Source organism: Taudactylus pleione, unplaced genomic scaffold (assembly GCF_031769625.1).
Source record: "Taudactylus pleione unplaced genomic scaffold, aTauple2 ptg000227l, whole genome shotgun sequence".
NCBI lineage: Eukaryota > Metazoa > Chordata > Amphibia > Anura > Myobatrachidae > Taudactylus > Taudactylus pleione.
The window spans coordinates 929430-941891 of NW_028284629.1; the positions used below are offsets into that span (position 1 = coordinate 929430).

At 49.0% G+C, this 12462-nt stretch overlaps 1 protein-coding gene and 1 long non-coding RNA gene across 5 annotated transcripts in view; both read right to left on the bottom strand.

The window, feature by feature from the left end:
* The window catches only part of LOC148517069 (phosphofurin acidic cluster sorting protein 2-like), a 358464-nt gene that overhangs the window by 20553 nt on the left and 325449 nt on the right, over positions 1 to 12462 (bottom strand). The window lies entirely within an intron of this gene.
* LOC148517070 (uncharacterized) lies at positions 9076 to 10391 on the bottom strand. The gene is made up of 3 exons (XR_015879327.1): positions 10319 to 10391; positions 9300 to 9697; positions 9076 to 9168 (listed from the first exon to the last, which is right to left on the bottom strand). It is a non-coding gene; the product is annotated as an uncharacterized LOC148517070 (long non-coding RNA).

The following is a 12462-nucleotide window of genomic DNA, read 5'->3' on the forward strand; positions in this document are numbered from 1 at the left end:
TCTGTATGTGCCTATGCCCGTATGTGGCCCTCTATGCCCGTATGTGCCTATGCCTGTATGTAGCCCTCTATGTCTGTATGTGCCTATGCCTGTATATGGCCCTCTATGTCTGTATGTGCCTTTGCCTGTATGTGGCCCTCTATGTCTGTATGTGTCTATGCCCGTATGTGGCCCTCTATGTCTGTATGTGTCTATGCCCGTATGTGGCCCTCTATGTCTGTATGTGCCTATGCCCGTATCTAGCCCTCTATGCCTGTATGTGGCCCTCTATGTCTGTATGTGTCTATGCCCGTATGTAGCCCTCTATGTCTGTATGTGTCTATGCCCGTATGTGGCCCTCTATGTCTGTATGTGCCTTTGCCTGTACATGGCCCTCTATGTCTGTATGTGCCTATGCCCGTATGTGGCCCTCTATGTCTGTATGTGCCTATGCCTGTATGTAGCCCTCTATGTCTGTATGTGCCTATGCCCGTATGTGGCCCTCTATGCCTGTATGTAGCCCTCTATGTCTGTATGTAGCCCTCTATGTGTCTATGCCTGTATGTGGCCCTCTATGCCTGTATGTGCCTATGCCTGTACATGGCCCTCTATGTCTGTATGTGCCTATGCCTGTATGTGGCCCTCTATGTCTGTATGTGCCTTTGCCTGTACATGGCCCTCTGTCTGTATGTGCCTATGCCCGTATCTAGCCCTCTATGTCTGTATGTGCCTATGCCCGTATCTAGCCCTCTATGCCTGTATGTGGCCCTCTGTCTGTATGTGCCTATGCCTGTATGTAGCCCTCTATGCCTGTATGTAGCCCTCTATGTCTGTATGTGTCTATGCCCGTATGTGGCCCTCTATGTCTGTATGTGCCTTTGCCTGTATGTGGCCCTCTATGTCTGTATGTGCCTATGCCTGTATGTAGCCCTCTATGTCTGTATGTGCCTATGCCCGTATGTGGCCCTCTATGCCTGTATGTAGCCCTCTATGTCTGTATGTGGCCCTCTATGCCTGTATGTGCCTATGCCTGTACATGGCCCTCTATGTCTGTATGTGCCTATGCCTGTACATGGCCCTCTGTCTGTATGTGCCTATGCCCGTATCTAGCCCTCTATGTCTGTATGTGCCTATGCCCGTATCTAGCCCTCTATGCCTGTATGTGGCCCTCTATGTCTGTATGTGTCTATGCCCGTATGTAGCCCTCTATGCCTGTATGTGGCCCTCTATGTCTGTATGTGCCTATGCCCGTATGTGGCCCTCTATGTCTGTATGTGCCTATGCCTGTATGTAGCCCTCTATGTCTGTATGTGTCTATGCCTGTACATGGCCCTCTATGTCTGTATGTGGCTATGCCCGTATCTAGCCCTCTATGCCTGTATGTGGCCCTCTATGTCTGTATGTGTCTATGTCTGTATGTGCCTATGCCCGTATGTGGCCCTCTATGTCTGTATGTGCCTATGCCCGTATGTAGCCCTCTATGTCTGTATGTGCCTATGCCCGTATGTGGCCCTCTATGTCTGTATGTGTCTATGCCCGTATGTGGCCCTCTATGCCTGTATGTAGCCCTCTATGTCTGTATGTGCCTATGCCCGTATGTGGCCCTCTATGTCTGTATGTGTCTATGCCCGTATGTGGCCCTCTATGTCTGTATGTGCCTTTGCCTGTACATGGCCCTCTGTCTGTATGTGCCTTTGCCTGTACATGGCCCTCTATGTCTGTATGTGCCTATGCCCGTATCTAGCCCTCTATGCCTGTATGTGGCCCTCTATGTCTGTATGTGTCTATGCCCGTATGTGGCCCTCTATGCCTGTATGTGCCTATGCCCGTATGTGGCCCTCTATGTCTGTATGTGCCTATGCCCGTATATGGCCCTCTGTCTGTATGTGTCTATGCCCGTATGTGGCCCTCTATGTCTGTATGTGCCTTTGCCTGTACATGGCCCTCTGTCTGTATGTGCCTTTGCCTGTACATGGCCCTCTATGCCTGTATGTGGCCCTCTGTCTGTATGTGCCTATGCCTGTATGTAGCCCTCTATGTCTGTATGTGCCTATGCCTGTATATGGCCCTCTATGTCTGTATGTGCCTTTGCCTGTATGTGGCCCTCTATGTCTGTATGTGTCTATGCCCGTATGTGGCCCTCTATGTGCCTATGCCTGTATGTGGCCCTCTATGTCTGTATGTGTCTATGCCCGTATGTGGCCCTCTATGTCTGTATGTGCCTATGCCTGTATGTAGCCCTCTATGTCTGTATGTGCCTATGCCTGTATATGGCCCTCTATGTCTGTATGTGCCTTTGCCTGTACATGGCCCTCTATGTCTGTATGTGCCTATGCCCGTATCTAGCCCTCTATGCCTGTATGTGGCCCTCTATGTCTGTATGTGTCTATGCCCGTATGTGGCCCTCTATGCCTGTATGTGTCTATGCCCATATGAAGCCCTCTATGTCTGTATGTAGCCCTCTATGTATGTATGTGGCCCTCTGTCTGTATGTGCCTATGCCCGTATGTGGCCCTCTATGTCTGTATGTGCCTTTGCCTGTATGTGGCCCTCTATGTCTGTATGTGCCTATGCCCGTATGTGGCCCTCTATGCCCGTATGTGCCTATGCCTGTATGTAGCCCTCTATGTCTGTATGTGCCTATGCCTGTATATGGCCCTCTATGTCTGTATGTGCCTTTGCCTGTATGTGGCCCTCTATGTCTGTATGTGTCTATGCCCGTATGTGGCCCTCTATGTCTGTATGTGTCTATGCCCGTATGTGGCCCTCTATGTCTGTATGTGCCTATGCCCGTATCTAGCCCTCTATGCCTGTATGTGGCCCTCTATGTCTGTATGTGTCTATGCCCGTATGTAGCCCTCTATGTCTGTATGTGCCTATGCCCGTATGTGGCCCTCTATGCCTGTATGTAGCCCTCTATGTCTGTATGTGTCTATGCCCGTATGTGGCCCTCTATGTCTGTATGTGCCTTTGCCTGTACATGGCCCTCTATGTCTGTATGTGCCTATGCCCGTATGTGGCCCTCTATGTCTGTATGTGCCTTTGCCTGTACATGGCCCTCTGTCTGTATGTGCCTTTGCCTGTACATGGCCCTCTATGTCTGTATGTGCCTATGCCCGTATGTGGCCCTCTATGTCTGTATGTGCCTATGCCCGTATGTGGCCCTCTATGCCTGTATGTAGCCCTCTATGTCTGTATGTAGCCCTCTATGTGTCTATGCCTGTATGTGGCCCTCTATGCCTGTATGTGCCTATGCCTGTACATGGCCCTCTATGTCTGTATGTGCCTATGCCTGTACATGGCCCTCTGTCTGTATGTGCCTATGCCCGTATCTAGCCCTCTATGTCTGTATGTGCCTATGCCCGTATCTAGCCCTCTATGCCTGTATGTGGCCCTCTATGTCTGTATGTGTCTATGCCCGTATGTAGCCCTCTATGCCTGTATGTGGCCCTCTATGTCTGTATGTGCCTATGCCTGTATGTAGCCCTCTATGCCTGTATGTGCCTATGCCTGTATGTAGCCCTCTATGCCTGTACATGGCCCTCTATGTCTGTATGTGCCTATGCCCGTATGTGGCCCTCTATGTCTGTATGTGTCTATGCCCGTATGTGGCCCTCTATGTCTGTATGTGCCTTTGCCTGTACATGGCCCTCTGTCTGTATGTGCCTTTGCCTGTACATGGCCCTCTATGTCTGTATGTGCCTATGCCCGTATCTAGCCCTCTATGCCTGTATGTGGCCCTCTATGTCTGTATGTGTCTATGCCCGTATGTGGCCCTCTATGCCTGTATGTGTCTATGCCCATATGAAGCCCTCTATGTCTGTATGTGCCTATGCCCGTATGTGGCCCTCTATGTCTGTATGTGCCTATGCCCGTATGTGGCCCTCTATGTCTGTATGTGCCTTTGCCTGTATGTGGCCCTCTATGTCTGTATGTGTCTATGCCCGTATGTGGCCCTCTATGTCTGTATGTGTCTATGCCTGTACATGGCCCTCTATGTCTGTATGTGGCTATGCCCGTATCTAGCCCTCTATGCCTGTATGTGGCCCTCTATGTCTGTATGTGTCTATGTCTGTATGTGCCTATGCCCGTATGTGGCCCTCTATGTCTGTATGTGCCTATGCCCGTATGTAGCCCTCTATGTCTGTATGTGCCTATGCCTGTATGTGGCCCTCTATGCCTGTATGTAGCCCTCTATGTCTGTATGTGTCTATGCCTGTATGTGCCTATGCCCGTATGAAGCCCTCTATGTCTGTATGTGCCTATGCCCGTATGTGGCCCTCTATGTCTGTATGTGCCTATGCCCGTATCTAGCCCTCTATGCCTGTATGTGGCCCTCTATGTCTGTATGTGCCTATGCCCGTATGTAGCCCTCTATGTCTGTATGTGCCTATGCCCGTATGTGGCCCTCTATGTCTGTATGTGTCTATGCCCGTATGTGGCCCTCTATGCCTGTATGTGTCTATGCCTGTATGTGGCCCTCTATGCCTGTATGTAGCCCTCTATGTCTGTATGTGTCTATGCCTGTACATGGCCCTCTATGTCTGTATGTGTCTATGCCTGTATGTGCCTATGCCCGTATGAAGCCCTCTATGTCTGTATGTGCCTATGCCCGTATGTGGCCCTCTATGTCTGTATGTGTCTATGCCCGTATGTGGCCCTCTATGTCTGTATGTGCCTATGCCTGTATGTGGCCCTCTATGTCTGTATGTGTCTATGCCCGTATGTGGCCCTCTATGTCTGTATGTGCCTTTGCCTGTACATGGCCCTCTGTCTGTATGTGCCTTTGCCTGTACATGGCCCTCTATGTCTGTATGTGCCTATGCCCGTATCTAGCCCTCTATGCCCATATGAAGCCCTCTATGTCTGTATGTGTCTATGCCTGTATGTGCCTATGCCCGTATGAAGCCCTCTATGTCTGTATGTGCCTATGCCCGTATGTGGCCCTCTATGTCTGTATGTGCCTATGCCTGTATGTGGCCCTCTATGTCTGTATGTGCCTATGCCCGTATGTGGCCCTCTATGTCTGTATGTGCCTATGCCTGTATGTAGCCCTCTATGTCTGTATGTGTCTATGCCCGTATGTGGCCCTCTATGCCTGTATGTGTCTATGCCTGTATGTGGCCCTCTATGCCTGTATGTAGCCCTCTATGTCTGTATGTGCCTATGCCCGTATCTAGCCCTCTATGCCTGTATGTGGCCCTCTATGTCTGTATGTGTCTATGCCCGTATGTGGCCCTCTATGTCTGTATGTGGCCCTCTATGTCTGTATGTGCCTATGCCCGTATGTGGCCCTCTATGTCTGTATGTGCCTTTGCCTGTACATGGCCCTCTGTCTGTATGTGCCTATGCCCGTATGTGGCCCTCTATGTCTGTATGTGCCTATGCCCGTATGTAGCCCTCTATGCCTGTATGTGGCCCTCTATGTCTGTATGTGCCTATGCCTGTATGTGGCCCTCTATGTCTGTATGTGCCTATGCCCGTATGTAGCCCTCTATGCCTGTATGTGGCCCTCTATGTCTGTATGTGTCTATGCCCGTATGTAGCCCTCTATGTCTCTATGTGCCTATGCCTGTATGTGGCCCTCTATGCCTGTATGTGTCTATGCCCGTATGAAGCCCTCTATGTCTGTATGTGTCTATGCCTGTATGTGGCCCTCTGTCTGTATGTGTCTATGCCCGTATGTGGCCCTCTATGTGTCTATGCCTGTATGTGGCCCTCTATGCCTGTATGTGTCTATGCCCGTATGTGGCCCTCTATGTCTGTATGTGCCTTTGCCTGTACATGGCCCTCTATGTGCCTATGCCCGTATGTGGCCCTCTATGTCTGTATGTGCCTTTGCCTGTACATGGCCCTCTATGTCTGTATCTAGCCCTCTATGCCTGTATGTGGCCCTCTATGTCTGTATGTGTCTATGCCCGTATGTGGCCCTCTATGCCTGTATGTGTCTATGCCCATATGAAGCCCTCTATGTCTGTATGTAGCCCTCTATGTATGTATGTGGCCCTCTGTCTGTATGTGCCTATGCCCGTATGTGGCCCTCTATGTCTGTATGTGCCTATGCCTGTATGTAGCCCTCTATGCCTGTATGTGCCTATGCCCGTATGAAGCCCTCTATGTCTGTATGTGTCTATGCCTGTATGTAGCCCTCTATGTCTGTATGTACCTTTGCCTGTACATGGCCCTCTATGTGCCTATGCCCGTATGTGGCCCTCTATGTCTGTATGTGCCTTTGCCTGTACATTGCCCTCTATGTGTCTATGCCCGTATGTGGCCCTCTATGTCTGTATGTGCCTTTGCCTGTACATGGCCCTCTATGCCTGTATGTGGCCCTCTATGTCTGTATGTGTCTATGCCCGTATGTAGCCCTCTATGCCTGTACATGGCCCTCTGTCTGTATGTGTCTATGCCCGTATGTGGCCCTCTATGTCTGTATGTGCCTTTGCCTGTACATGGCCCTCTATGTCTGTATGTGCCTATGCCCGTATCTAGCCCTCTATGCCTGTATGTGGCCCTCTATGTCTGTATGTGCCTATGCCCGTATGTGGCCCTCTATGTCTGTATGTGCCTATGCCCGTATGTAGCCCTCTATGTCTGTATGTGCCTATGCCTGTATGTGGCCCTCTATGCCTGTATGTAGCCCTCTATGTCTGTATGTGCCTATGCCCGTATGTGCCTATGCCTGTATGTAGCCCTCTATGCCTGTACATGGCCCTCTATGTGCCTATGCCCGTATCTAGCCCTCTATGCCCGTATGTGGCCCTCTATGCCCGTATGTAGCCCTCTATGCCCGTATGTAGCCCTCTATGTCTGTATGTGCCTATGCCCGTATGTGGCCCTCTATGTCTGTATGTGCCTATGCCCGTATGTAGCCCTCTATGTCTGTATGTGGCCCTCTATGCCCGTATGTGGCCCTCTATGTCTGTATGTGCCTATGCCCATATGAAGCCCTCTATGTCTGTATGTAGCCCTCTATGTATGTATGTGGCCCTCTGTCTGTATGTGCCTATGCCTGTATGAAGCCCTCTATGTCTGTATGTGTCTATGCCCGTATGTGCCTATGCCTGTATGTGTCTATGCCCGTATGTGGCCCTCTATGTCTGTATGTGTCTATGCCCGTATGTGGCCCTCTATGCCTGTATGTGGCCCTCTATGTCTGTATGTGCCTATGCCCGTATGTGCCTATGCCTGTATGTAGCCCTCTATGCCTGTACATGGCCCTCTATGTGCCTATGCCCGTATGTGGCCCTCTATGTCTGTATGTGTCTATGCCCGTATGTGGCCCTCTATGTCTGTATGTGCCTATGCCCGTTTGTGGCCCTCTATGCCCGTATGTGCCTATGCCTGTATATGGCCCTCTAAGTCTGTATGTGCCTATGCCTGTATGTAGCCCTCTATGCCTGTATGTAGCCCTCTATGTCTGTATGTGTCTATGCCCGTATGTGGCCCTCTATGTCTGTATGTGCCTTTGCCTGTACATGGCCCTCTATGTCTGTATGTGCCTTTGCCTGTACATGGCCCTCTATGTGCCTATGCCCGTATCTAGCCCTCTATGCCCGTATGTGGCTATGCCCGTATGTGGCCCTCTATGCCCGTATGTAGCCCTCTATGTCTGTATGTGCCTATGCCTGTATATGGCCCTCTAAGTCTGTATGTGCCTATGCCTGTATGTAGCCCTCTATGCCTGTACATGGCCCTCTATGTGCCTATGCCCGTATGTGGCCCTCTATGTCTGTATGTGCCTATGCCCGTATGTGGCCCTCTATGTCTGTATGTGCCTTTGCCTGTACATGGCCCTCTATGTCTGTATGTGCCTTTGCCACATACAGGCATAGGCACATACAGACATAGAGGGCCATGTACAGGCATTCTATGTCTGTGCCTTTACCCGTATGTGGCCCTCTATGCCCCACCAATATGTCCTGTATTGTGTTCCTCCATCTATGTGTTCTTAATTGTGCTACCTCCTATCCCATATTCTGTATTGTGTTCCCCTTTTTAAAATGTTTTTATTGTCCCCCAAATCTGTATTTTCTTTATTGCTCTCCTCTCCCCCTAATATGTTCCTCACTGTGCTATTCACCCCTACATCTGTATGTTCTATGTGCTCCCTCTTGTCTATATTCTCATTATTATATCCCCAGACTAATTTATTGTACTCATCACCACCCCCGGTTTGTTCCTATTAAGTTCATCATCTCCCCCACCTATGAGTTTATTTCATGCGCTCTACTCCACCTCCTTGTATATTCCCTATTGTGCTCCACCCCCCAGCCCCCCATCTGTAAGTTCTTCTCTGAGCTCCCCCCCTCATATGTACTGTTTGTGCGCATCTATGTTTTCTTGTTTTTGTGCTTTAACCCCCCTCTCCTGTTTAAACCCCCCTCCCTCCCCCGATCTACTGCAGCACCGCATAGTAAACTTACCATGGGCGGTCTTCTTTCCTCGTCGGCTGCGTTACTGTGATAGAGAGAAGCAGTGTCTTCATTGTGGAGTGCAGGGAAGCTGTCACGTGCTGCCGGTGAGCTGGGACCCAGCGCCTCTTCAGAAAGCCAGGCATCCGGGTCAGGATTATCAACGCAGATCAGCTGTAGCGGTAACCCACGGGCACCCTCGCTAAAACTGCCACCTAAGTGATGTCACGCATGCCGGTGTGGAGGAGGGGTTGAGACACCAATGGCCTGGCAGCGGCAATGCTAAGCTCCTTCCCCGTGACCTCACTGTTCACCTACTGCCTGCCGCCCATCACCCGCAGCATGCAGCCGCCGGCTCAGTCAACAGCTGATGACTGCCCAGGCCGGCCACGGCAAGCAGACAGTGTTTAAAGCACAGTGTGGTGCATTTGAACAGGCCCCACCCTCCTGAAGTAGAGGGCGTGACTATTAAACACCAGGGCCCACCGAGGAATCCTCCGAATCCCCAGCAGCCCCGTCCAAGCCTGATTACAGACTGTCCTGTGCACGCCGGATTGTGGAAAATGCATTTTGGATCTTAAGTAACAGCTTCAGGATCTTCCACGGAGCCATCAATCTGCGTGTGCCCTGCATAATTTTCGAAGGCGCAAAACCAGCCAACAAAGGACAACAAGTACAGCTATGCCAGATCACACCCAGGATATGGATTAGTGGTCTTCTGTCCTGCATCGGGGCAACGGTCTCTGCACACGCCATACAAGTCAGGGAAGAGTACCTGGAATATTTTAATGGAGTGGGGTCAGTGCCCAGCGAAGAAGACTGTTTTAAATAAAATTTAGTAAGCCCAATTTAAAAATCTTTGAACAAAAAAAGCATGGTGTGTTTTAGCGCTATGTCTCCACTTACCAAATCCATGCTGGTATTTTGGTCCAGTTCATCCACCTCTTCTGCCATCATAGAATCCATTGAACTTTTGGAAGGCCGTTGAGGGTCTTGCTCCGATGTGAACTTCAGCATATGGTAATATCAGAGCATTGGTATGTGGCGCTCATCTGGCCCGCTCCATACGACACAGAAGATTTGTTATTTTAAGTTCTTTCAAAAACACAGTGCGCATATTCTGGATTGTTTTCTTAACAGATTCTGGGCTTGCTTCACTGTGCTGCTCCACCAGCTCCAGAATGGCGATGTTCTTCATGTTTTTATTGGAGTAGTCCTTGCTTTTTATTTCCACAGTCACTCCTTCTCGTGGTAGAGTTCAATGAACCCCGTCCAAAAAGTACTGTTCTTCTCCATGGATATATCTGCAAATATAAAATAAAATAAAGACATTTGTTACAAGAAATGTTTGATTTGCCAATGATTATCTAAAAATTAGGCTACTATTTAATGGCAAGCCACCCCCCTAATAGGGGGTGTCCTTATTGGACATATGAGGCGGCCCACAATCATTGGGTGCCCTTTTTAAAATAAAAAAATAATTTGTAATGTTTATTTTATTGCAGAAGTAAAAAAAAATATGTGATTAACTTTGATTTTATTGTAATCTACTAGACATTGCTGTTTAATAGTTTTTAGACGGTTATTTTACTACATTAGGTTTGAATATTGCTTTTTTTTTCATGTGTATTGTTAAATGTTTTCTCGTTAATTGTTTATTGTTCAGTAAAGTTTTAAATGTTGACATGCTGTTTTAAAAAAAAAAATTACAACTGATTTTAAAAAGTGAATAGTATGCAAAAAAAGATTACTACAACCTTCATTCGCACACAGAGACAGTTGCCCTTTTTTGACATCTGTCTAAACCAGACCAGTTTTCAAAAAGTGCCATGTGTGACAATGAATGAGTGGTGTAATGGTTAAAACACATATCACTAGAAACATAGACAACATTAGAGAGTATTGGGAACATGAACATCACATACCAGAGAAGTTGCCACTGGTTTCTGAAGATGGAGCAACGATACTGCGCCTTTCTGATAAGCCAATAGACCCCTGTAAAATGGGAGGAAAAACGTGTATTACATGCATGGACAGCACCGGGTAACATAGGGGTAAGCACACAGGGCAGTATAGGGGGACACATCCACATCACACAGCAGCAGCACACAGGGCAGTATAGGGGGACACATCCACATCCCACAGCAGCAGCATACAGGGCAGTATAGGGGAACACATCCACATCACACAGCAGCAGCACACGTGGATGTGTCCCCCTATACTGCCCTGTATGCTGCTGCTGTGTGATGTGGATGTGTCCCCCTATACTGCCCTGTGTGCTGCTGCTGTGTGATGTGGATGTGTCCCCCTATACTTCCACATCACACAGCAGCAGCACACAGGGCAGTATAGGGGGGGACACCCACATCACACAGCAGCAGCACACAGGGAAGTATAGGGGAACACATCCACATCACACAGCAGCAGCACACAGGGCAGTATAGGGGAACACATCACACAGCAGCAGCAGCACACAGGGCAGTATAGGGGGCGGTATAGGGGGACACCCACATCACACAGCAGCAGCACACAGGGAAGTATAGGGGGACACATCCACATCACACAGCAGCAGCACACATGGCAGTATAGGGGAACACATCACACAGCAGCAGCAGCACACAGGGCAGTATAGGGGGCGGTATAGGGGGACACCCACATCACACAGCAGCAGCACACAGGGCAGTATAGGGGGGGACATCCACATCACACAGCAGCAGCACACAGGGAAGTATAGGGGGACACATCCACATCACACAGCAGCAGCACACAGAAGCATACCTGTACTTCTGATTGGCTGATGCTGAAGGTGAGAGCTCGGTACATGTGCAATGTTGCATGTATCAAATGATCCAGGAGCAAAATGAAGGAGCTGGGAGGATCCAGGGAGTGCCTGAGGTGACGTCCGCATCGGGCAGTTCTGAATGATACATCGTCCGTCGTTCATAGAGCGTACACACTGAACGAGTTCTTAAAAAAAAACATGACCAGTGTTGTTTGGTTGAGCTGCATGTATGAACCACAGAGGATTTCGTCAACTATCCGCGGGAGCGGGCATATAGTGCGTACACACTATACGTTGTGATTTATCTTTACGATTTGCCTCGTAACGATAAATTGTGTGTACCAGGCTTAAAGCTGTGCAGTATCTGTGGGCTACATGCAAACATAATAAATGCCCCCCCTGTGTAGTGCAGCATGGTTTGTCCTGCTGCAGAGTGACTCCGTTGTTCTGTTTTGCTACCTGCTCAGGATCAGACCCATTGTATTCTCCAAATGTCTCTATTTGTATTTTCCTGTTTCTATTTTGTAAGAAGAACTAAGGGCCTGATTTAGGGGTGGATGAGGGCACAGCTGCGTATTTTGACTATAGCAGGTGCAGATTGTCCATCTGAATATGGCCTATAACGTGAGTGGCTGAGTGTCAGTATACGCAAACACTTAAGCGGCACGGCCGCAGCACTCCCATAACACTCGTCTGCTTAGCCACCGCCCAGGAACGCCCGGCACATTTCAGATAGTGAGTCTCAATGGCAGCGGTGCCTCTGTGTGTACACACCGGGTAACGCATGCGCCGTAGGAGTGTTTAGGGATTTTTGAGCACACACAGTATCAAACAATTGCTCAACTCCATGAACATTAGCTTTGTGTGCGGCTCTGAATCAGCCTTAAGTCTCTACAACAAGGTAAGATAGAGGAGCATCTTATGTACAATATTTCTTAAGCTGCAAATGTAATTTTAAGAGACAATGTAAACTATACTGCAGGGTCAGAAATTTTATAAAATTGTTATGGCGGATAGGCAACAATGAGCCGAAGCAACAAGATCACCCATTTTATAGAGGTCGTGGGGATGTACTAATCTGTACAACGTATATAATCTCAGTGAGATTACCTTGTTCCCTGGAAACTAATGGACAGGAGAGTTCCAGAATGTAACCTTGGGACTGGGCTCATGCTCAGGAGTCACACTTGCCAATTCCAAGAGAATTACTTTAAAGACAGTGCATATTGTCTGGATCTCATGTAATGAGAGACTTTGTGTTACACTGTTTTAGTCTAGGGCAGTGGT